General features: G+C 35.6%; 1 long non-coding RNA gene and 1 pseudogene across 1 annotated transcript in view; both read right to left on the reverse strand.

Moving 5' to 3' along the window:
- LOC138173909 (uncharacterized) overlaps positions 1–9,220 on the reverse strand; it is a 28,349-nt gene extending 19,129 nt beyond the window's left edge. The window contains exon 1 of the long non-coding RNA XR_011171572.1: positions 8,750–9,220. This is a non-coding gene — a long non-coding RNA (uncharacterized lncRNA). The remainder of the gene's footprint in view (positions 1–8,749) is intronic.
- Positions 9,221–12,277: 3,057 nt separating this feature from the next.
- On the reverse strand, positions 12,278–13,063 carry LOC138173911 (small ribosomal subunit protein eS6-like; annotated as a pseudogene).
- Positions 13,064–24,193: the final 11,130 nt, after the last annotated feature.

Below are 24,193 nucleotides of genomic sequence, written 5' to 3' on the forward strand. Positions count from 1 at the left end.
TTTTTAATATTGTCTTTTCTGAGGTCACCATTGCTAACCTTGCTATGGTAAATACTGTTGAAATATAATGCATTTTTCTCTGGTTTCTCATCTTGATTCTGTGTGAATATTTTCTGCTTTTTTAAAACTCTCTTATAAAGAATATATTTTGGGTTTCTGCTTTCTAAACCACTTTGTTGTGCTTTTCGATATTATGGATAAATCCATCCTAATCATATTTATGGTTAAATAGTTCATTCTGCATTTTCCTGTTTTATATTTTTGCATTCTTCCCCCATCTCTTTTTTGCTTACCTTCACTTTAGCAAAAGTAGAGATGGTGAAAAAGGAGTATGAACAACTAGGTGATCTACAATTGATGTAATCTACTTTAACTTTGCTGTCCCTCCTTTTGTTTCTTCTCTCATAGTCTGACTATTAGTTATTATAATTTCTTTTTAGCTTCTAATTACCATCTATGATTCACCCTCTAAACTTGATGTTTGTTTTGTTTGTGACGACAGTATTTCCTCACAGATGCTCTTTTATCTGAATATTTCTAATCATCACTCTCCCAGTAGCCACCTGATTCTACTTTTTATCGCAAAGTTATTGTGTGTATAAATTTGTGTGTTGAAATTTGTTTCATCTAGTTCATTTAAAAACAAGATTCATATGTTACTCACTTCCCATCCCTTCTTCCACATTTGTGTACTCTTCCCTATTCCCACCCCAATTATGAAAAATCATAAGTGCCATCCCACTATACCCATTCCCCCCTCTTACTTTTTCTTGCCTTTCACACCTTTATTAAAATGATTAAAATAGAACAAAACCACCCCTAGGTCCTTGCTTTTACTTATTTATCTCTTTCTCTTACCCTTAACGACATGAGTTCTAACAAGATACCGATATCTTTTCCCCTGATAAGAATATGACCACTGTGTCACCATATAGCCCCTTCTAATTGTTCACATATATTCAAGATTTTCTTGACTCTGGTGATTGCATTTTAAAATTTATTTTTAGCTCTGATATTTTAATAAGAAATGCTGGACTGTTCTCTATAATAACAAAGGTACATCTCATCATATTATCACAGGTAGATTTTCAGAGTAATTCCTATTAATAAGCATTTATATTTTGACTTTTCCATATATTGTATTCCAAGATTTCTTCTTATTTGTCATAGTACTTCAAAAACTGAGAATGATCTTAACTATGTTCTCAACAAGAGTTTTTTTTTTTCCCCTCAATACTTCAGGTTTTTTTTTATCTTTATCAGGAAGCTTAGAATTTTTGTTATGACTTTTCTGAGTATAACCATTTTGGGGTTCCTTTCAAGAATTTAATGATAGATTCTCTTTTTTCATTTTGGCATCTGGTTCTAATAGAACTTAGCAATTTTCACTTATGTTTTCATAAAATATAAAATAAGAATTTTTTTTTCCCATTAGCAGTTGTTTTAGGGAGTACAATGACTTTTATATTATCTCAATTTCTTGATTATAGATTCCTTCAATTTCCTTCTTTTTTAATCTTTTAAAATGTATTTTAACATTTCTTATTGACACAAGAAGTAAATTACTTCTCTTCTTTCCATTCTAATAGTCAAAGGATATGTCACACATGTGAGGTTTTATGCCTATAGTTCTAAGTTACTTTCTTCTCACAATTCTCTCCTCCAGACATTTTATTTCACATGTCATTCCACTTAAATCTATTGCTTCATTTTTTTTTCCATTTATCCTCTTGTAGTCCTACCACAGTCAGTACATTTTTTTTCTCCTTTGAAGTTCTACTTTTAAATATTGTGGAGATTTTTATTATTCTGGTTTCATGTTGAGTTTCTTTGAATCCATAATATTGCTCCAAAGCATTACATGTGTTATATTTACTCAATTTTGCCAGATCAGATTCTGTACCATGTTTCTATGATCTGGTCCGAGTAGCATATTTAATACTTGAATATTTGAACTATCTACTATCCAGAATAATTGACCTGAAAAAGAGGATGAAGACAAATTATATAAATATCATTGTACCACTGGAAAATCATCTTGATAATTTATTTCAAGAACTCATAAAACTGTTGAGAACTCTTAGATCCAAAGGCCAAAGTAGAAATGGAAATTTCTGTAGGCTACTTCCTGAAAGAAACACCAAGTAAAGCATACCAAGAAAAGAAATGGCAAAGCAAAAAATTCAGAATTTTCAGGGGGAAAATGTATTGCAAAATTTCAGGAGTAGAGCTAAGGAATCAAATGACCACAGTCAGTATTACATTAGATTTCAATAAAACTGGTTTATAGTGGGAACATGGGTGAGGTTGGAGGAGGAAGTGCTTGAAGTATAATAGAACAAATCATAAACTATAATAAAAGCTTGCAGTTAAGAATGACAATTTGAACATAGCTGGATACATGAAGAGTATTAACTGAAACCTTAGTGAGACAATATAGCTGAGGTCAAAACATACGAAAATATTATAGGGGGCTGAAAATAAAGGGATATTTTAAAGAGTGAAATACAGAGGAAATAAAAGACAGTGACATAGTCCTAGGCCAAGTGAAGAGAAAAAGAATAAAGGAATTGTATTGAACTGTACCAATTACACATGGCTATTCTTGATCCTATTCTCTTTATTTTGCCACATTTTTTTTCTTACCAAAAGGGGAAGAGGGAAAAATAGAGGAAAAAAGAAAATAAGATGTAATTTCAGAGAAAAGACAACTGACTTCACAAGAATGGGCTGCTCCCACCCACAAAATTAAAGAGATCAATAAAGGATTAGACAGCAGATTCCACTATTTTATTGTGTACAAAAGCATACTTGAAACATAAACATTCACAAAACTGAAAATGATTGATTGGAATAGCATCAGTTTGTCCTAAGTGGAATTAAAATAAAAGGGTTAATAATTATTATCTCAGAAGAGGTAGCCATAAAAATATACAAAAATACACAAAAGAGATAAGCAGATGAACTTCCATATATATATATATGTGTATATATATATATGTATATATATATAATCACTATAGATAATGAAACAATATCCTTACTAGGTTTTATGTAGTGTCTATCATAGTATCTACATATTTGAAGGAAGAGCTATAGATTGAAACAATCAGCAAAATAATAATCTTTGAGGAACTCAATGTACCCTTTCAGACCTAGAAAAAAAAAAGGCTTAGAAAGAGCTAAAAATATTAAGAACTTCAGTAGAACTTTAGAAAATTTATCTGTGGTAGGGCTATACTTATTACTAAATGGAAATTATAAAAAGTAGATAGATAGATATATAGATAGATAGTTTTATAATTACCTTTCCAAAAATTGACAATAGGAGATTGTATAAAATATAATATATAAATTTTAAAAAGTAGAAATAATAAAAATATCATTTATTGAACTCAAATAAATTAAAATTTTGTTGAATGAAAGGAATTTAAATAAATAATTCCAAATCAAATGGAAATGAAACAATATAATAATTTAAAATAATTAATTTTATCTAAGAAAATAACATGAAATAACACACTGCGACTTCTTAAGTAATTATTTCTAATTTCTTTTATCAAAATTTGGAAAGAACATATCAATGACTTGGGCAGAAAATCTTAAAAAAAAAAATCTAACAGCAACTGCCAGGCCCCCTCAAAAAAGTGTTAAACATATAAACATTTAAGTATGAGATATACAAAACAAATGATAAAAAAAGCTTATAAAATTTTAATGAATCTTTTAAAACTAAAATAGTAGGAAGGAAACAGAAATTCATCAGATCAGCAACAGAGAAGACCAAAATATCAAATTAAACATTACTAAGAGGTCACAATGTATGATAATTTTTTTTAAAAATATAAAAAAAGCATTTTTCAGAAACAAAGAAGTGAAAATAACAACATTTTTTTGGAAGCACAAAAATAATCAAAGATTTCAGGAGAGCAAATAGTGGGGGAAAAGCTAGGAATGAAGGGAGCACCAGATCTATCACTCTCATTCAGAAATAGTCAAATCTATTTGGCATCTGTTACAATATAGAAAGGATGATCAACAGAACAGTTTAGGGAAACAAAACTGAAAATAATCAATACAACATAATAGCATGTATTAAATAAGATGATTACTGTATAACATAATATTCAGATAACTCATACCAAACTACTTTACCCATTCCAGTAGAAAAATATTGAGAGGAAAACTGGAAAGCAGTTTGGCAGATATTAAGTTCAGAATTATATCTCAAACCATACACAGTAATAATTTCCAAATGAACACCTGACCTAAATAAAATTGAACAATTCATTTATTAAACTAGTAAGAAGAAAAAAAAAGCAATGGCTATGGTAAATTTCTTAATAGCACATTGTCTAAAAGTTTTCAAAGAGCAGAAAACAGATCATTTGATGACTTAAAATTGCAAACCTTTTGCATAACTAAAATCTATACACTTAAAATTGGAAAAGTAACGTGAATATGAGAAAAATATTTGTATCAAATTTCTTAGATAAATTGGTGAAATCTGGTGTACATAGTGTATTGATACAAATAAAATAGGACGAGAATCACTTGCCAGGAGAAAAGGAGTCAAAGGATATGAGAAGGCAATTTTAAAATTAAGAAATTCTAGTTATCAGTAACTATAAGCAGAAAATGTTCCATAAAATGAAAAACTCATAATATGAAAAACAACTCTAAGGTTCTACTTCACATTTATCAACTTGACAAATATGAAAAAAATAGAAAATGGCAATTTTTGCAGAGGCTGTGGGAGGACATGTATAATGTGCCCTGGTGGTGAAGTTTTGAGTTCATCCAACCACTTTGGAAAACAATCAATTTGCATCAATATGTAGAAAGGCAATAAACCATGCATACTCTTTGACCAAGATTTACCACTAATAGGCATTTAATTCCAAAAAAGTTAAAAAAAAAAAACAAAGAGAAAGAACACTATTTAGAAAAATCTAGGCAGACTTTTTATTAACTAATGTAATGTGATCAGAAGCAGAATGATCCATACAATGACTATAACTATATAAAAGAAAATAATATCGAAAGGCTCAAGAACTTTTATTGAGGAAATGGTCAATCATGACTTCAACAGAATGATAATTAAATATGATTTCCTCTTCTTGTTACATGGGTAATCTTCTATTTGTCGAGGTATAAAATACTGGTGTCTATTCACAAGGATGTGAAAAAGATGAAAACAAAAGAAAACTAGCAGTGAAAATTTCAAATATATGGAAAAGAGCAGAGGAAAGTCAGAAAAAGGCATAAATAAGCCAAGCCATTCTGTTGCTTTCCTGTTGAATTAAATAAACCCTTTAAAAAAACATGTAAGATAACTTGGCAGTTTTTTAAACACGGGACTCTTTGTTTTATTTTGTTTTGTTTTGGTTTTATATAGAGTTCTCCGTTGAGAGGCATTTGTTATTTCCCTAGTAAATAATAAAATAATTAAAGAGAATACTCATATCACATAGGTTTTAATAGCTCTATAAGTATTGAATGCTGACTTCAGAATTTCATTGTCTCAACATGCACAACTACAGATTTTTCACACTTTATGCTTAATATATCCTACTTGGAGATGACCAAGGTACTTTTGATATTAACTTTTTTCCCAGTGGTTAGAATATCTATCTATATTTTGTTTTCATTTTTATTTATTTTGTTAAATATTTCCCAATTACATTTTAATTTAGCAGGCAATGTGCATCCTAAAAGCTTTATGTTTGATACCTCTATTCCAGAAGCGGTAAAATAACTTTTTGTTGTAGTTAAATAAAAACATCTAATCCTTCATATGCTCACTGAAAGGATCCTCAGTATAAATTCAGTAATACATTGGACAACAGATATGATGTGCATCTCATTCCATTCTCACATGATTTTGATCTCCCCTAATGGGGACAACTAGGTAGTGAAGTGGATAGAGCTTAGATACAGAAAGAATCATCTTCATGAATTCAAATCTGGCCTCAAGCACTTACTAGCTATGTGACCCTATTCAGTCACTTAACCCTGCTTGCATCAGTTCCTCATCTGTAAAATGAGCTGGAGAAGGAAATGGCAAAAAATCACTACTAGATTTCTACTGTTCGAAAGTTGCTCATTTTTTGTAGCTTTCAGAATGAGTATTTTATATGGCAATATTTAGTGAGAATATTGCTTATAAGGGGAGTCTAGGTGGCACAGTGAAGTGAATAGAGCGCCAGCCAAGGAATCAGGAGGACCTGAGTTCAAATTGGGCCTCAAACACTTAAAACAAAACTAGCCGGGTGACCTTGGGAAAGTCACTTAACTGCAATTGCCCTACATTCCTCCCTCTAAAAAAAAAAGCAGAAAGAAAGAATAGTGGTTATAAATTTTCAAATTAATGTTATATCCTGGCAATTGTAAACAATTGTTTTGTCTGTGATAATAGTTTTCCAGTAGGGTTTATTTGTAAAATTCTCAGTTATATTTTGAATTTTGCATTCATAGCTTAGAGATGTATCATCTGTAACAATAGTAAATTTCTGATGCATAATTCTAATCATTAGGTTATGCATTTCTAGGTATTCAGCGGGTGCTCATTTTGACCATCTGTAGTGATGTGGTACACATTTGCTATCACCTCATTGAATATATGCATTCATAACTTAGAGTTTCTTTAAGATAGCCATATTATATAGTTTCTGGTAGCAATGATCTGATCTGGAATTGCCATCATAAATCCATCAATTTCTAGCAATGGAAATCTGCATGACACAGCCATATGTTTAATGCTTCTTTGTCCACATATTGTTGGCTGAGCTAATGTAGATGTTGCTCATGAAGAGCTTTTTGATTCCATTCTTGGCTTGAAGCCATTTCATAGGCTGCATCTGGAGGTAAACTACATTTTGGTTATATTTGGTCCATTTAATGGAATGTACCTATTTATTGTCACTTTAATAACCTCAATAGTCATTATTTCTTAATCAGGCAATGTTTGTTGGTTCTAGAATTACTTATGTAAGTTTTTTTTTTTTGCCTGTTCATAATGTGCTATGAGGAGGTCTAGCAAACCTCTTCCTTTTTATGAAGAAATATTCATCTTTCTATAGCTGTCTTAGGATGACAATCCACGTGTTTCATTAATATTGTATGAGTTTTTGTTAGGATACATTCTCAATTTGTTATGATCCATTTCAAAATTCAGAAAGTATGTTATTCCCAATGAACTTTGATTTCAAGATGCCAATAAGTCTATAATTTTTGTCCCCATTTGACAGATGAATAAACTGAGGCCCAGCCAAAGGCACACACAAGTAATAATGACATAATTAGGAATCAACCCTAGTCTCTGATTCCAAGTAAAGTTTTCTCCATCCATCACACTAGTCATCCTATAGGCCAAACAGCTGGAATTCAGATGTGCTTTCTCAACTCAAGTCTCAATTTTTGTTCAGAATATGTTGAAGACCTATCTTATTCCTAAATTGGAAATCCAAAAATCATTATCTGATGGTCATTTTGAAAGGCCCTCGGGATAGGTGATCTTTGAAGGAGGGGGCAAAGGTTCAGCTTGAACAGACTCTGGGAGAATATTTTGTTAAATTTTCAGTATAAGTATTCTTTGGAAATGAGCAAAAGCTACAATTTGGAGATTTACTTATTATATTGTTGATTGTCCAGACTTAAGAAAATGATAGAGAACATGTTAATAATATAGATTCAAAGTAAAAGTATTTCATAAAAATACTTTTCCCCCAGAGAACCGGTTATTGAACATTTCATTCCACTTGGGAAAATCCTTATGTACAATGCTTAAAATACCAGTCCTATATGCTTTTTAAATTTTTCATTGGACCTCATTGTAATTATATACTTATTTGCCTCATGTTCTTAATAACTATCAGGGAGTCCATCAAAATAATCTTTCCTCATTAGAGTTGTCCAGGAAGGATGGAGGAAATTCAAGTTTGAAATTAAATTTTTTTAAACTCACACACATAGACTCAGAATGACTCATCTGATTGGACTTGAAATTGAGGTAAATCTCATTGGCTCAGAGTCAAACAGAAGAATTTCTACCCAAAAAGCTTTTAAAAACTAATAAACCCAGGCAACACCCCAGGAAGGCTGTCATTTCCATAAGTGAGTAAAAGGCAAAGATCCCGATTAATTCAGATAGATATAATGGGGTCACTGCCTAAAAATTCCTAAGGGTGGGGGGAAAAATAATGGTTTCAGGCTAATCCTGAGTTGAATGGAGAGTTAGAGTAGTTCTTTAAATAAGAGAGTAACATGAAGAAAATGTAAGAGAGACCCCCGTATCAGTTGAATGACAGTACTTTGAAGTAATTTTGAATTATAAAGTATAGAGAGACTTAGTAGGAAGCTTTTACCTGTGTGACAGAAGATCAGAAGTGGGGAAAGGGAAATAAGTGGATGGGGGTGGGGAAAGAAGCTCCAGTTAATAACAGGCTAAAGTTCAAATTACTTAGTTCAAAGTACTATTGATTTGATAGTATCACTGCTCAGCCAGACAACATCATTGAGATAAAAAGCCAAGCCTGTAATGAAAAATAAATATGTGAAAAAAATAGTTAAAAAAATGTAGTTACAATGTATTTGAAATATATTCTTTTCAGTAGATCTGCACAATAACGTTGTAAGGTTGGGAGTGAAAATATCATTTCTCACATTTTATAGATGAACATTATTCCCCACATTTTCCAGGAGGCTTACAGAATTTTTTATCTTAGTAGTGTGATGTAGATCAGCTTACCTGATTTAAGATTCAGGGCCATTTCTTTGACCACATCTCTTCTTCCTGTAAACAACCCCTTGGGTGTACACGGCTAACCTAGGATAATCTCTCCAGAAGAAAAGTGACTTAGAGGTCATTTAAGCCAGTTCTCTTATTTTCCAGATGAAGAGCTGAGGTCTAGACAGGGGAAGTGACTTGCCCAAGGTGACATCAGTAGGAAGTTCCTTTTTCCTGTGCTCCCACAGAAATCTATATTCTCTTGTCTTCAGGGCAAATGAAGTCTTTCTTTGTCTTTTGCTTTTGAATCCTACGCTCTAATACTTCACTCAAATTGATGTGGCACTATCATGCTTTTCAACCAGTCATAGGAAAGGTTAAACTGTGCAGCCAAGGAAGTTAATGAGTTCATAGAGTGACAAGTCCTTGACCTTTGTGGGGAGGAGGGGAGAAGGAAAAGAGGTCTGTAGTAAGGGCACATCTTTCTTGAACTGCTCTGACACCACCAAGGTGTGAGCACTTCAAAACAATTTCCTCACACATTCAGCCAAAGAGCTTAACAACTGTCATAAAATGAAATGCGTAATACAGATCTCCAGCTGGAGACTTTGATGTGAGAAGGACACCCTACAAGTGAGGATCAATCTTAACTGGATTCAGATGTTTTAGTTCCAGTATACAGGGCACTTTATATTTGGGAAAACTTAAAAGAAAAATCTAGAAAGATCTATAAATCTTAAAGTGGAGTCTTTTATCAGACTCTAATTTATCATGGTATTTTAATGAGTTGGACTGGAGAAAGCTTAATGCATATGTATTGAAAATTTGGACTGTTGTTGCCTGTTTTTCATAATGCAGGCAGGCCTCAATTTACAGTGCTTTAAATTAAGAGTGATTTGCATTTGTGGCATCCTGCCATTCATACCAATGCTGCTACGCAGGGCACTTATGGCAGCCAGCACACAAATAATCATATGGTGCCTGGCTAGCTGGAGGAAATGGATCTCACTCTCCAGTATAGTAGAAAGGCCAACAACTTGATATCTTATGCCTATACTACATGAAAGGAAATATGGTGTAATGGAAAGAGGATAGAATTGGAAGTTGAGAAAACAAGTTTCTTATATTAAACTGAGCCTCAAATTAGCTGTGTAACCCTGGAGAAAGTTACCTTCCCTATCTGAGACTTTTTTCCTTCACCTATAAAATGGGGCTTGTGGGGAGGGGATTGGTCTAGATGATCTATAAGATTTTTTCTAATTCTAATTTTTCTTGACTGTATTATTGTTGCTTTGGAGAACTTTATAAGGAAAAAAGAGAAGAAAAAAATCTCTAAACAAGTTTCTTGCACTATCAAGTGACCGTAAGTCTCTCCACTCAGTTCCTAAAATATATCTAATAAAAATGCTGACAAAGATATCCCGAATTCCAGGAACTTTCTGATACTGTTCTAGGAAATGTTTACATGTATATACTGATATATACACATACGTGTGCACATATATAATGTATACACACACATATGTAAGTGCACACATATATATATAATGTAACATACATATATGTATATATTTAAATGTAGTATATAATTTTGATATTCCTTCATATGTATTATACATTTAATTATAATTTCTCCTTTATGGTACTTACCTATTTCGTTTGTAGATGTTTTCGAAAGCTTCACACAAAGCACACAGGCATATTATGATGATTTGATTAAATAGTTAGTCAAATATGATCCACTGGTATTAGGCTTTTGTTCAGGAATACAGAACTTGTCATATCACTGTTTTGGGTTGGGGTGGGGGTAGGAAGTCAGTTTCAACCTATAGTGTCTTGTCTAGTAAAATGATCCAAGTTAGAATTTCTTTTTTGCTCCATTTTCTTGGAGGACTTATACATTCTAGAATACTTAGGATTCTTTCATGCATTTAGCAAGATACTTTATTTTGTTTTGCATTAACCAGCTCATGCTAGTCCCCTGTCATCAGTTCATTTTCTAGAATGAAGTAAGTGTTTCCATGAAGACAAAATCCAATTCCATTAGTAAACCTGCGTAAACAGTGCTAGGAAGGATGCATTTGTATTTCATGTTTGCAGTTTAGTTATTTGGAAATCAATGGTTCCATAAGAGTCCTCCATGCCATTTACCTGAACATATAAACTTCTACAGATATATCCTTTGAAATGAGTTTAGGTTCCATTGAGTCAGTGGATCTATGTGGTTTTGAAAGAAGCATTGCTAACCTGTGGAATGAGCATGTAGCAGAACTAGATTTTAGCCTTGCATCTGACACTAACATGTTGTAAAACCTCTGTTGAATCATTTCCCATTCAAAAGGACTCAGAATTTTTTGGAAAATGATGGGTTTGGACTAGATTATGAATAAGTTCCCTTCCAGGTCTGAAGGCTTTACAATTCTCTATACTTTCTTTCTTATGGTCTATCCCATTTTCCTTTTCTTTGTAGCTTATGATTTCCACTTGTTAGGCTGAAAACAGAAGATCAGAGGAACATGCATCAAGAAGGAACCTCAGAAGTCATCTAGTTCAACTTCCCATTTTACTTGTGTGGTAACTAAGGACCACAGTCACATGGGTAGTGACTAGCAAAGTCAAAATTCTAATCCTATTCCTCCGATTTGAAATTCAGGGGACTTTTCATATGCTCTTTTTTCAGAATTTCCTAAAAGTTAAATATCTAATTATTAAAATATAATTCACAGAATCACATCCTGATACTCCCAGTGAGTCAGGTTAGCTACCACAAAATATTTTGAATTAATAAATGAAAAGTTCTTCATTTACCATTAAAATCATATTTGTCTTCTTTGAAAATGAAAGACAAACATTAAAAAAAATCTTTTAGTTGTTAAAAACACACACACACACAAACATAATAAAATCACAAAACATTGTGTCATAAACATTGACATAAGAATGACTGAAGGAATCCTATACCACTGTGGATACACAAGTGCTTTAAATACATTGTAAATAATTTTTGAAGTCTCATATGAGAGGAGTTTGGCTATCTTTTTAAACACAATTTTAAATAGTACCAAGGAGCTCAAGAAAACATGCGTGGCCAGAGGTAGGTAAGCTGGGACCTGTCTATCATCAGATAACATAGTGAGCAGAAAGAGACTAGAAGTCTGTAGCTACCTATAATCAATTTTTTTTTCCATAGGCAAGAGACTGAAGAAAGCAGCTAATAAATAGTGACAATATTATTTCTAGACTTAACATTTGATTCAGTGAGAATCAAAAAACATTATAGTATCATCGAAAATATTGTATGAACAACATAAAAAAAAAACACAACTAAAGGTGAGAACTTAGGTTAGTGCATGTATCCACTGCAGTACAGGATTACTGCAGTACTTTTCTTATGAATCTTTATGACACGATATTTTGGGGGGTTTAATCATTATGATGTTTGGTTTCTTGTTTTGCTGGTTTTGTTTCACTTTGTTTTTGTTTTTTTTACAATTAAATGATTTTTTTTACTTGACAAAAATTATTTATTTCTAACCCATTTTTGGAACTTTATTTTTGACTGGATTCGGATTTCGAGGTGGAGGCTCTCAGGGAAGACAGACAACGTCTCTTGGTAATCTGTTCTTGTCGTTTTCCTTTAGCCTCCTTCATTCTCTTGGCCAAAAGCTTGGCATATTCTGCTACTTCTTCCTTGTTCGTCTGCGCACCCTGCTTCTTCAGAGCAATGCATCTGCGTTTGTGCTGCAAAACACGCGGAGTCACCAGGCGCTGAATCTTAGGGGCCTTAGTCCTGGGTTTCTTACCTTCCTTGTTGAGGGGCTTTCTCACAACATACTGTCAAACATCATCTTCTTTGGACAAGTTGAAGAGTTTTCAGATTCTGCTGGCTCTTTGGGCCCCAGGCAAGGAGGTCCAGTGGTATCTGTCAGTCCTGGTATATCTTTCTCACCTTTCTTCACAATCACCAAGTTGAGGACACTCAGGTTTGGATCCACGATACAGCACCGCACAGATTTACGCTTCCTTTCTCCGGTTCTTCTAGGGCGATAGCAAGAGTGGCCCTTGCTGAGCAGCAGGCGAACCCTGCCGTGGGCCAGAACACCCTGCTTCATGGGGAAACCTTGTTTGTCCTTCCCACCACTGATTCTGACCGTGTAACCCTTCCACTAGTCTCCCAGCGCGTCGGCGGACACTTCGGTGGCCATCCGCTTCTCATAGAAGGTCCGCAGCTTCCTCTCGTCATCCACGTCGATGAGCTTCTGGCAGCCCGTAGATGGGAAGGAGATGTTCAGCTTCATCTTTGCAGAACCGCCCACTTCAGACCTGCCACGGGAAAGAGAGGAATTAAATGATTTTTTTAAATTGCTGTTGTTCATCCTTCATTTTTGAAGACAATCAATGACATCATGGGATGATGTCTTGATTCACACATGAATAGATTTAAATGAGGCAGAGATGCACAAAGTTGCAAATTCATCAGTTTCACTCTCCTTTCCAGAGTCAAAGAAGTCCAGTGGTAAGACAAAAGTCAAAGTGATTGGTGATGGCGCAAGATGGATTTTATGACCTTGGCATCTTTGATATCTGACCAAGTTCTAAACATTCCCAAACACCTGCTTCAGTCACCTTCTTGGCTGTTTATTTAATATTTTATTTCTACTCAATTACATGTAAAATTTTATTACTTTTTAAAAAAATTTTCAGATCAAAATTCTATCCCTGCCTCCCCTCCCTCTTCATTGAGAAGGCAAGAAATTTCATATAGATTATACATGTGCAGTCATGCAAAGCAACCTTAATGGCTGCGGAAACAAAATTAGTTCTGTCACTGTCATGCTGTAGAGCTGAGATCTCTGGGGAAGAATTCCTTGGTCCTGTCTATAGGTTGTAGGGGTAAATTCTGAACACAATTTTGGTTGGATAAGTGACTTCAAAAGTTTCCTCTGATGAGATCAGATGTCAAGATCAGTTAGGTAAAATGTAGCTAGAGATAATTAGACATGATGTCCTCTAACCTCACAACTATCGACAAAGAGAGATGTCACTAAATGACAAAGTAGTGGTGACAAAAATAATGATATAAATCCTGCTTGGTTTGCTATCTTCATCATTATGAGTATCATTCAACTCAATGATATCACATATACACTTGAATATGTGAAAGAGGAATGAGTTAATTAAACTATCTTTTTCCTAATTATCTCATACTCTTCCCATCATCATTCTCTAAGCTCCAAACAAATTAGACTATCATAAATGCACATATATCTTGTTTTTACTGTGTGATACTATTCACTTTACCTTTGCTCTGCTGTTCCATTTTTTAACCCAGGTGGACCTCACATGAGATTTTTAAAATGTTTTTTTTATGCTTTTACCATGAATTGTTTTGTATATATGAAAGGAATTTATAGATTGAATGTTGCAACTATCGGTACTCTTCTGTTCAAGACTAATTTAAGGAATGATGAAACAGAGATTCACAAAGTTTAAGTCACTTGCCTAATAGCACACAGCTGGTTAAAAGCATGGGATCAGTGAATCTTAGAACTGAGAGACATGTTTGTGATTATTTAATCAAATAAGCTAATTTCAAAGATGGGGAAACTGAGTCCCAAAGAAATTAAATGATTTGACTATTAAACAGCTTATAAATATCAGGATGAGTATTAGAATTATTCCTAATTAATAAACCATCATTCTTCTAGTAACCTGTTTTTTTTTTACTTGTTTTCATTGCTGTTTTTCTTTTGTTTTTTCTTCTTTTCATATCATATCTACCCAGGTAACAAAATTTGTCAATTCTCCACGTGCCTTACATCCAAACCCCTCCCATTTTCTCCATCCATATGGCTGACACTTTTATTTTTTTTAACTTCAAGCCTGATCTGTTTCAGTAGCCTTATATTTCGTCTCTCAGCCTCCATTCTCACCTCTCTTCAATACATCCTCTAAACAGTTGTCAAAATGTTATTTCTAAAACACATATCAGATCATTTCTCTCCCTTGTTCAAGAAACTCTAATGCTTCCCTCTTGCCTCTGAAATAAAATTCAATGTAATCTTTGGCTTTTAAAGACTTTCAAAATTTATCAGTTTACATTTTCAGGGTTATTATACTTTATACTCCTTAAGAAATTTCTCATTTGAAACAAATTGATCTTGCTGTTCTACTTGTACAATATGTATCTCTCATCTTTATGCCTTTGCACAAACTGTCCCCTCATGATCAAAACCTTTGCATCTTATAATATTTAACTTCCTTCAATATATTTTATTAAATTGTCTCTATGGAGGTAACTGTTGGTGCAGTGATATATAGTACTGTGCCCGGAATCAGGAAGAACAGAGATCAAATCTCACCTCAGATACTTACTGGATATGTCACCCTGAGTAAGTCATACAACTTCTGTTTCCCTCAAATTATAAATGAGGCTAATGAAGCATCCATATCACAGAGTTGTTTTGAAGATGAGAAGACATAATATTTGCAAAAGTTCTTAGGACAGTGCTTGGAATGCTATATGAACACACATTCCCTCCTCCCTCCTTAATGAGTTCAATTGTCAGCTCCTACACAAGGCATCTCTTGACCTTCACAATTCAGAGCTGATACAGCCTTCCTTTTTCCCTTTGAAACCACTTTGCATATAGTTTTTTTGTGTTCATGCTCCTCCCATTCTCCTCTCCCAAGTAAACTATAAGTTAATTTAGGCCAGAGACTCTCTCATTCTTGTATCTTTATGACAAATGCCTGAGAAAGTGCCTACTATATGGTGTGTTATTACTAAAAATTATTTGAATGGGAAATGAACTCAGATGGTGAGGTCTACAGTCTATTCCCTCTGGTCTATTTTCTGAATCATTCCCCACGTCTAAGTGTTGTTTCCCTCTTCAGTTATTCATAGTTGATGCTGTCTGAATGTGTCCTTTGCCCCTAACACATTCTTTTATTCTGAGTTACAACTAGGAATTCACCTGGAGAACACCTGGAGAAAATATATTTGAGCTGGAACTGAGAAGGGGAAGAAAAGGTTCTAAAATGCAGTCATAGGTTGAGGAACTAGGAGACCAAAATGTTTAAAGAAGAAAAGATTGCATTGAAGTGAAGCAAGTAAATCAGTCAACAATAATTTATAAAGTGCCTACTATGTACCAGACCCTGGAGGTGGCTGTGAGTCAGTTACTGAACTAATTTGGAAGGAGAGAGAATGATATGGAGGCTAATAAACCATAACAACAATGATATAGACAGTATAGAACAAAGTTCAAAGGAAGAGAAGTGGTTTCTGGGTGGCTGTAACAAAGAGATGATACAAAAATTTTCTGTGGAGGTAAAAGAATAGACCAGTTTTTCCTCTTTGCCCTGTGAATCAGATGATGAGAGAATGAATAATCAAACTTTTAAAAACTAATTTGTTTATTTTTAGTTTTCATCATTCATGTCCATAAGATTTTGAGTTCTAAATTTTCTCCCCATACCTCCCCTTCCCCCATCCCAAGATTTCATGCATTCTGGTTACCCCTCCACCCAATCTGCCCTCCTTTCAATGACTCCCCCTCCCCCCCATTCCCTTCCCCTTCATTTTCTTGTAGGGCAAGTTGAGAGACTGTTGGTGCATGATTTCATGTTTTCAGGTTATTGTACAATCAATGTAGCCTCAGAAGATGAGATGCAACAAAGTATGGAACAATTCTCTGCTGCTTGTGCTAATTTTTGCCCTAGCAATTAACACCAGGAAAACACAGGTGCTCCATCAATCACCACCACAACATCCATATACGCAACCATTGGTTACAAGCAAATACAGAAGTTTTGAATATTGTGGACAAGTGCGCTTACCTTGGCAGAGTACTTTCCAGTGATGTACACATTGATAAAGAGGTTGATGCATGCATTTCCAGAGCTGTCAATGTTTGGAAGGTTCCAAAGGAAGGTGTGGGAGAAGAGAGGCTTACTACCAAACTAAAGATCTAAACGGCCATTGTGCTGGCCTCATTGTTGCATGCCTGTGAAACCTGGACAGTCTACCAGTGCCAAGCCAGGAAACTGAATCACTTTCATTTGAATTCTCTTAGGAAGATTCTGAAGATCATGTGGGAGAATAAGGTACCAGACAGTGATGTCCTTACTTGTATTAAATTGCCAAGTATTAAAACTCTACTTCAGGAGCCAAGATGGTGGAGTAGAAACAGGACTTCCACATGGCTCCGGCTTCTACCTCCTCCAATACGTGTAAAAAATGACTCTAAATAAACGAGTTAGAGAAAGTACAATGTGACAGAGGGAAACAAATCTCCCAATGAAGGAAGCCCAGCAGGCAGGGAGGAAGGGTCCACTGCATTGCAGTGAGAGCCAAGTGCAGTCCCAACTGAGCCACAGTTTTAGTCCCAGAGCAGATTTCACAAGAGTAAATCACCAGCAGCTGTAGAGGTTTCCAAACTTGTCAATTCACAAATGCCAAAGATAATGTAAAAGGTCAGTGTTGAAATTTATTCAAACAGGGGTAGTTAAGTCTGGCTGCTAACTTGGGGTGAGAAGCAAAGGAGATGTGGTGGCTGTAGCCACTGCTATGTGGCTGCTTCCAGAGCTCTTGGCCTGTAAACTGTAGGGGGACCAAGTGACCATTCAGAGGGGACTTGCTCCTGCTTTGACTTGCTTGGATCTGGATCACAGAATTGCATGGTGGTCCTGGAGTTTGTGACTAGTTGAGCCAGAGCATATGGTGGCTGTAGAGAGGGCAGTGATCTAATAGCTCCATTGGCCACAAAACACCCAGCAATTTGGGACAAAGCTCTCCCCTCAGGAAGCAGAGTTCTACCTTGGCAAAGAGTTCAAAAGGCAAATAATTGGCTGCCAATATGAACAAGCAATGGACGCACAAAGAGACAATAGAATCCTTTCTTGGGGAAAAAAAGATCAAGGCATGAGGCAGAAGGAAGACATCAAAGTCAAAATTCCTGCATCAAAAGCCTCCAAGAAAAATATAAAGTGGTTACAGTCCATGGAGGAGCTCAAGAGGGATTTTTAAAATCAAGTAAGAGAAGTGGAGGAAAACTTGGGAAGAGAAATGAGAATGATGCAAGAAAGTCATGAAAAATGAGTCAACAACATGCTAAAGGAGACCCAAAAATTCACTGAATAAAATGACACCTTAAAAAAAAAAAGAATGGGCGGCTAGGTGGCACAGTGAGCAAAGCGCTGGTCCCTGAGTCTGGAGGAACTGAGTTTGGATCTGGCCTCAGACACTTAACACACAAAAAAATTGCCGTGTAACCTTGGGCAAGTTACTTGACCCCAATTGCCCTCCAAAAAGGCAAAAAAAAAAAGACTAACTCAATCTGCAAAAGAGGCCCAAAAAGCCAATGAGGAGAAGAATGACTTAAAAAGCTGAATTTGCCAGATGGAAAAGTAATTTCAAAAAGTCACTAAAGAGAATAAGTCCCTCAAAATTAGAATGGAGCAATTGGAAGCTAATGACTTTATGAGAAATCAAGATATTATAAAAGATATCTAAATAAATGAAAAAAAAATAGAAGGCAATGTGAAATATCTCATCGGAAAAGCCACTGACTTGGAAAATAGATACAGGAGAGATAATTTAAAAATTATCAGACTACCTGAAAGTGATGATGCAAAAGAAAAAAAAAAGAACCTAGACACCATCTTGCAAGAAATTATCAAGCAAAATTTCCCTAATATTCTATAACAAGAGGGCAAAATAGAAATTGAAAGAATTCACTGATTGCCTCTTGAAAAAGATCCCAAAATGAAAACTCCTAGGAAAATTACAGCCAGATTCCAGAGTTCCTGGGTCAAGGAAAAAATACTGCAAGCAGTCAGAAAGAAACAATTTGAGTATTGTGGAAACACAATCAAGATAACACAAGACCTAGCAGCTTCTACATTAAGGGATAGAAGGATTTGGAAGATGATATTCTGGGGATCAAAGGAGGTAGGACTAAAACCAAGAATCACCTACCCATCAAAACTGATTTTTATGTTTCAGGGGGAAATATGATCATTCCATGAAATGGAGGATTTTCAAGCATTCTTTTTTGTTTCATTTTTCAAATGCTTTATTAATTTTTGATTTACATCATTCATTGCCGCCAGATTTTGAGTTACATATTTTCTCCCTGTTTTTTGCCTACCCACCTCCAAAAATAGTAGTCCCACAGGATATCCCCTCCTCCAATCTGCTCTCTCCCATATTTTCTCCAATACCCCTTTCGAATTTTCCAGTGGATCTATATTCCCCAGTGCCTGTATATCTTATTTCCCGATTACATGTAAAATAGTATTAATAATAGTGTGTATGTATATATATTTGATTTTAAAACTTTGAATGCCACATTTATTCCCTTCCTCCCTTGTCACCAACCCTTACTGGGAAGATAAGCATTTCAGTATAGATTGTACATTTTGGCTAATGCAAAATTATAACATAGTAGATATATTGTAGAAGACTGATTATATTTCACTCCCTCCTATCCCACCTCCCACTTGTTCTATCCTCTACTTTGATTCCGTCCCTTTTCAAAAGTGGGTGCTTCCAACTTCTCTCCCCCCAAGCCTGCCCTCCCTTCCATCATCACCCCTCTCATCTCTTTCACCCCTTGCTCTCCTAGAGGATGAGATCCCCAATTTGGTGTGTATTTCATTCCCTCCCCAAGCCAAATTCAATGGAAATAAGGTTGACCCATGAACTTTTGCCTTCCTATTCTTCCCCTCCATTGTAACCATATTCCCTTGTCTCTTTTTATGAGATAACTTACCCCATTCTATCTCTCCCAATCTCTTCTCATTATATTCCTCTCTCACCTCTTAATTTCACCTTTCAAGTATCATCCCTTCCTGTTAAATTGGTCCTGTGCTCTCTATCTATGTATACCTGTAAACATGTATACACACATTCAAATATGTATTCATATACCCATATGCCCTCATATACAGACATATATATATATATATATGTATATATATTCCCTTCAACTACTAAGAAAATTTTCATAAGTTACAATTATCATTTTTCCATGTAGGAATATTAATAGTTCAACTTTGATAAGTTCCTTATGATTTCTTTTCCCTGTTTACCTTCTCATGCATCTCTTGCTTCTTGTATCTGAATGTCAAATTTTCTATTCATCTCTGTTTTTTTTTCAGCAAGAATGCTTGAAAGTCCTCCATTCCACTGAATGATCATATTTTCCCCAGAAACATGATACTCAGTTTTGCTGGGTAGGTGACTCTTGGTTTTAATCCCAGCTCCTTTGACTTCTGGAATATCATATTCCAAGCCCTTCGATCCCTCAGTCTAGAAGCTGCCAGATCCTGTGTTATCCTGATCGTGTTTCCACAATATTCAAATTGTTTCTTCCTGGTTGCTTGTAATTCTTTCTCCTTAATCTCGGAATTCCTGAACCTGGCTATAATGTTCCTAGGAGTGGTCTCTTTGGGATCTTTTTCAGGATGTCATCAGTGGAGTCTTTCAACTTTGATTTTGCCCTCTGGTTCTAAAACGTCAAGGCAATTTTCTTTGAGGACTTCGTAGATGATGGTTTCTAGGTTCTTTCTTTGATCATGTCTTTCAGGTAGTCCAATGATTTTTGAATTATCTCTCCTGGATCTGTTTTCCAGGTCAGTGGTTTTTCTCATGAGATATTTCACATTGTCTTCTATTCTTTCATGTGTTTGTATCTGTTTAACAGCATCTGGATTTCTCATAAAGTCATTAGATTCTATTTGTTCTAATCTAATTCTGAAGCAATGATTCTCCTCAGTGAGCTTTTGAGATTCTTTTTCCATCTGGCAAATTTGGCTTTTTAAGGCATTCTTCTCCTAATTGCCTTTTTGAGCCTCTTTTGCTATTTGAGTTAATTTATTTTTCAAGGTGTTATTTTCCTCAGTCAGGCTGTTGACTCTCATTTCATAATTTTCTTACCTCGTTCTCATTTCTCTTCCCAATTTTTCCCGCACTTCTCTTGTCTGCTTCTTAAGGTTCTCTGGACTGTAACCAGCTGGTATTTTCCATTGAAGCTTTTGGTGCAGGAGTTCTGACTTCACTGTCTTCCTCCTGTTCCATGCTTTGGTCTTTTTGATCCCATAATAAGAGTCTAATGTTGGAATCTTCTTTCTACTTTGTTTCTTTTGCCTTGTCGTGTTGCCCCTCAGTCCCTTGACACCTGGGCTTTTTGCCCCAGTAGGACTCTGCCACCAGATAGGGGAGATTTCCTCCCAAACGCTGGGGTTTTCTCAGCTGCCAGAGGTATTAGTTGGGTGCCCTCTCTGAGGTCTCCACATGCTCTGGCAAGCTGGACACATACCCCAGGACCTGTACCCTAGACTGCAATCCAGATCCAAGAAATTTAAAGCAAGAGCAATTATCCCTAAGACTGGTGCTTGGTCCCCCTACACTATGCAGGCAAGGAGCTGAAGCTGCCATGTGGTGCTGGCTGGCTGTGCCAACGTCTCAGCAGCTTCTTGTCCCAGGGGCCAAAGCCATTCATTCCCACTTACTGAGTCCCAAAGTCCAGACTGCACTGACCTCTAACTTTGTCTTTTGCATCTATGTGTTGATAAATCTGGAAATGGTCACAACTGCTGCTGATCTGGAGTCCCTCAGGCTGGCAGCTGGTCAGGCCTGCCCTGGGGCTAAAGCCTAGGCGTGGGGATGTTGTTGGCTCCCAGAGCACTGAGCTGGCCAATTCCTGCTGGCCTGCTTTGCTGTCCTTAGCAGGAGATTAGCTTCTCTTTTTCATTTTGTGGGTTCTGCAGCTCCAAAGTTTGTTTAGAGTCCCCTTTTTACATGGATTGGAGAAGGTGGAACCAGGAGGAGTGGGGAGGTCCTGCTTCTACTCTGCCATCTTGACTCTGCCCCCCCCTTTTTTCAAGCATTCTTGATGAAAAAACCTGAGCTGAACGTTAAATTTGACTTTCAAATACAAGAAGCAAGAAAAGCATGAAATGGTAAATAGGAAAAAGAGATCATAATGAAATTATTATGTTGAACTATTTACATTCCTACTTGGAAAAATGATATTTGTAACTCATAACATGTTTTTTCAGTATGAGGATAGGTGAAGGGAATATATGTGTGTGTGTGTGTGTATACATACATAGTTATATATATATATGTGTGTGTGTATAGGAGGGTATATATGAATATATAAATACATATGTGAGTGTGGGCATTTTTATGAGGGCACAGTATGAGCTAAATATGAAGGGATGACATCTAAAAAAATAAAATAAAGAGGTGAGAGCAGAATTTATTGGGAGAAGGAGAAAGGGAGTGATAGATTAGGGTAAATTATCTCATATAAAAGAGACAAGAGAAAACTGTTACAATGGAGAGGAACAACACAGAGGTGAAAGGGAATGGGACAACCTCATCCTCATTGAATTGGCTTAAGGAAGAAATAACATACACACTCAGTCTTACCCTACAGGAAAACATGGGGGTAGAGGCTAAGAGGAGGGAGGATAGAACAGAGGGCAATTTGGGGGAGAGGGTAGTTAGAAGCAAATACTTTTGAAAAGGGATAGGGTCAAAGGAGAAAATAAAATAAGTGGGGGGTGGGATAGGAGGGAGGAAAATATAGTTAGTCTTTCACAATATAACTTCTATGGAAATGATTTGGGTAAATATACTTGTACAATCTATATTGAATTGCTTATCTTCCCAGTGAGGGTGGGTGAGGAGGGAAGAAGAAAAAAAATCTAGAAATCAAAGTTTTGAAGCAAATGTTTAAAAATTGATTTTTTACATGCAAGTGGGAAATAAGATATGCAGGTACTGTGGTATAGAAACACATCTTGCCCTACTAGAAAGTTAGAGATATTAAGGGGAAGGATATAAAAGAGAACAGATTGGGGAAAGGAGTATTCATTAGGCTTGCTATTTTGGGGGTGGGGCATTGTGGAAAAAACGGGGAGAGAAAACATTTTAATTCAAATCTTGTGTAAATGAATGCTGAAAACCTAAAAGAAATAATAAAAGAAAACTACTTCAGAGAGAACAACTCTGATGGGCTGGCCATCTTGTTCATATGCAAGATGTATGCTTGCCGAAAAGACTATTTTATGGAGAATACACACAGCACAAACATTCACATGGTGGTCAGAGGAAGTGATTAAAGGACACTCTCAATGTCTCTATCAAGAACTTTGGAATTTATTGTGTGACATTGGAGACACTGCCACAGGACTGCCCAGCATGGCAAATCGACATCAGAGAAGGTGCTCTGCTCTATGAGCAAAGCAAAATTGAAGCTGCTTAAAGGAAATACAGGATACATATATTTGGAAATTCCACCCCAAATGTTCACATGGACTATTTGTGCCCAACCTGTGGTAGAGCATTCTGAGCTCATTCTGGTCTCATCAGCCATAATCAGACACATTGAAACTTGATTTTAGCATAGTGATGTTTTGGTCCTCTTCAAGAATGAAGGACACCAGCCAACCAATCCTGGTGCCCCCCCCCCATTTATTCTATCTTTTCCTTTGATCCTGTACCTTTTCAAAAGTGTTTCCTTGACTATCCCTCCCCCAGTCTGCCCTACCTTTTACCATCACCCCCTTTATTTCTTTACCCTTTATTTTCCTGTAGTGTAAGATTTCCAATTGAATGTATATGTTATTCCCTTCTTAAACCAAATCTTATGAAAGTAAGGCTCACTCATTCCCTCTTACCTCCACCCTCATCCCCTCTAATGTGAAACCTTCTTCTTGCCTCTTTTATATGAGATAATTAACACCATTCTATCTCATCCTTTATCCCTCTCCCAATATGTTTCTCTCACCCTTTATATATATCTTCAAATTCAACTCACCCTATGTCTTCTATCTATCTATCTCTCTAGCTAGGTAGCTAGCTATTTCCTTCAACTACTCTAATAGTGAAAAAGGTCTCATGATTTACAAATATAATCTTTCTATGTAGGGAAAGAATCAGTTCAACTTCAATAAGTGCCTTATGATTTCCCTTTCCTGGACACCTTTCATGCTTTTCTTGATTCTTGGATTTGAAAGTCTGATTTTCTCTTCACTTCTGGTCTTTTCAAAAGTAATGCTTGAAAGTTCTCTATTTCATTAAATGTTCATTTTTCCCCTGAGTATTATATGTAATTTTGTTGAATAGGTGATTCTTGGTTTTAATTTTAGATACTCTGCCCTCCAGAATATCATATTTCAAGTTCTTCAATCCTTTAATGAAGTAGCTGTTAGCTGTTGTGTTATTCTGTAGTATTTCCACAATGCTCAAATTGTTTCTTTATGGCTGCTTGAAATATTTCCTCCTTGACCTGGAAACTCTAGAATTTGGCCATAGTATTGCTGGGAGTTTTCCTTTTGGAAACTCTTTCAGGAGGCAATCAGTGGATTCTTTCAATTTTGATTTTACTCTCTGGTTATAGAACATCAGGGCAGTTTTCATTGATAATTTCTTGGAAGATGATGTCT

Source organism: Petaurus breviceps, unplaced genomic scaffold (assembly GCF_028583685.1).
Source record: "Petaurus breviceps papuanus isolate PSGF00001 unplaced genomic scaffold, PetGlider_PUasm1.0 67, whole genome shotgun sequence".
NCBI lineage: Eukaryota > Metazoa > Chordata > Mammalia > Diprotodontia > Petauridae > Petaurus > Petaurus breviceps.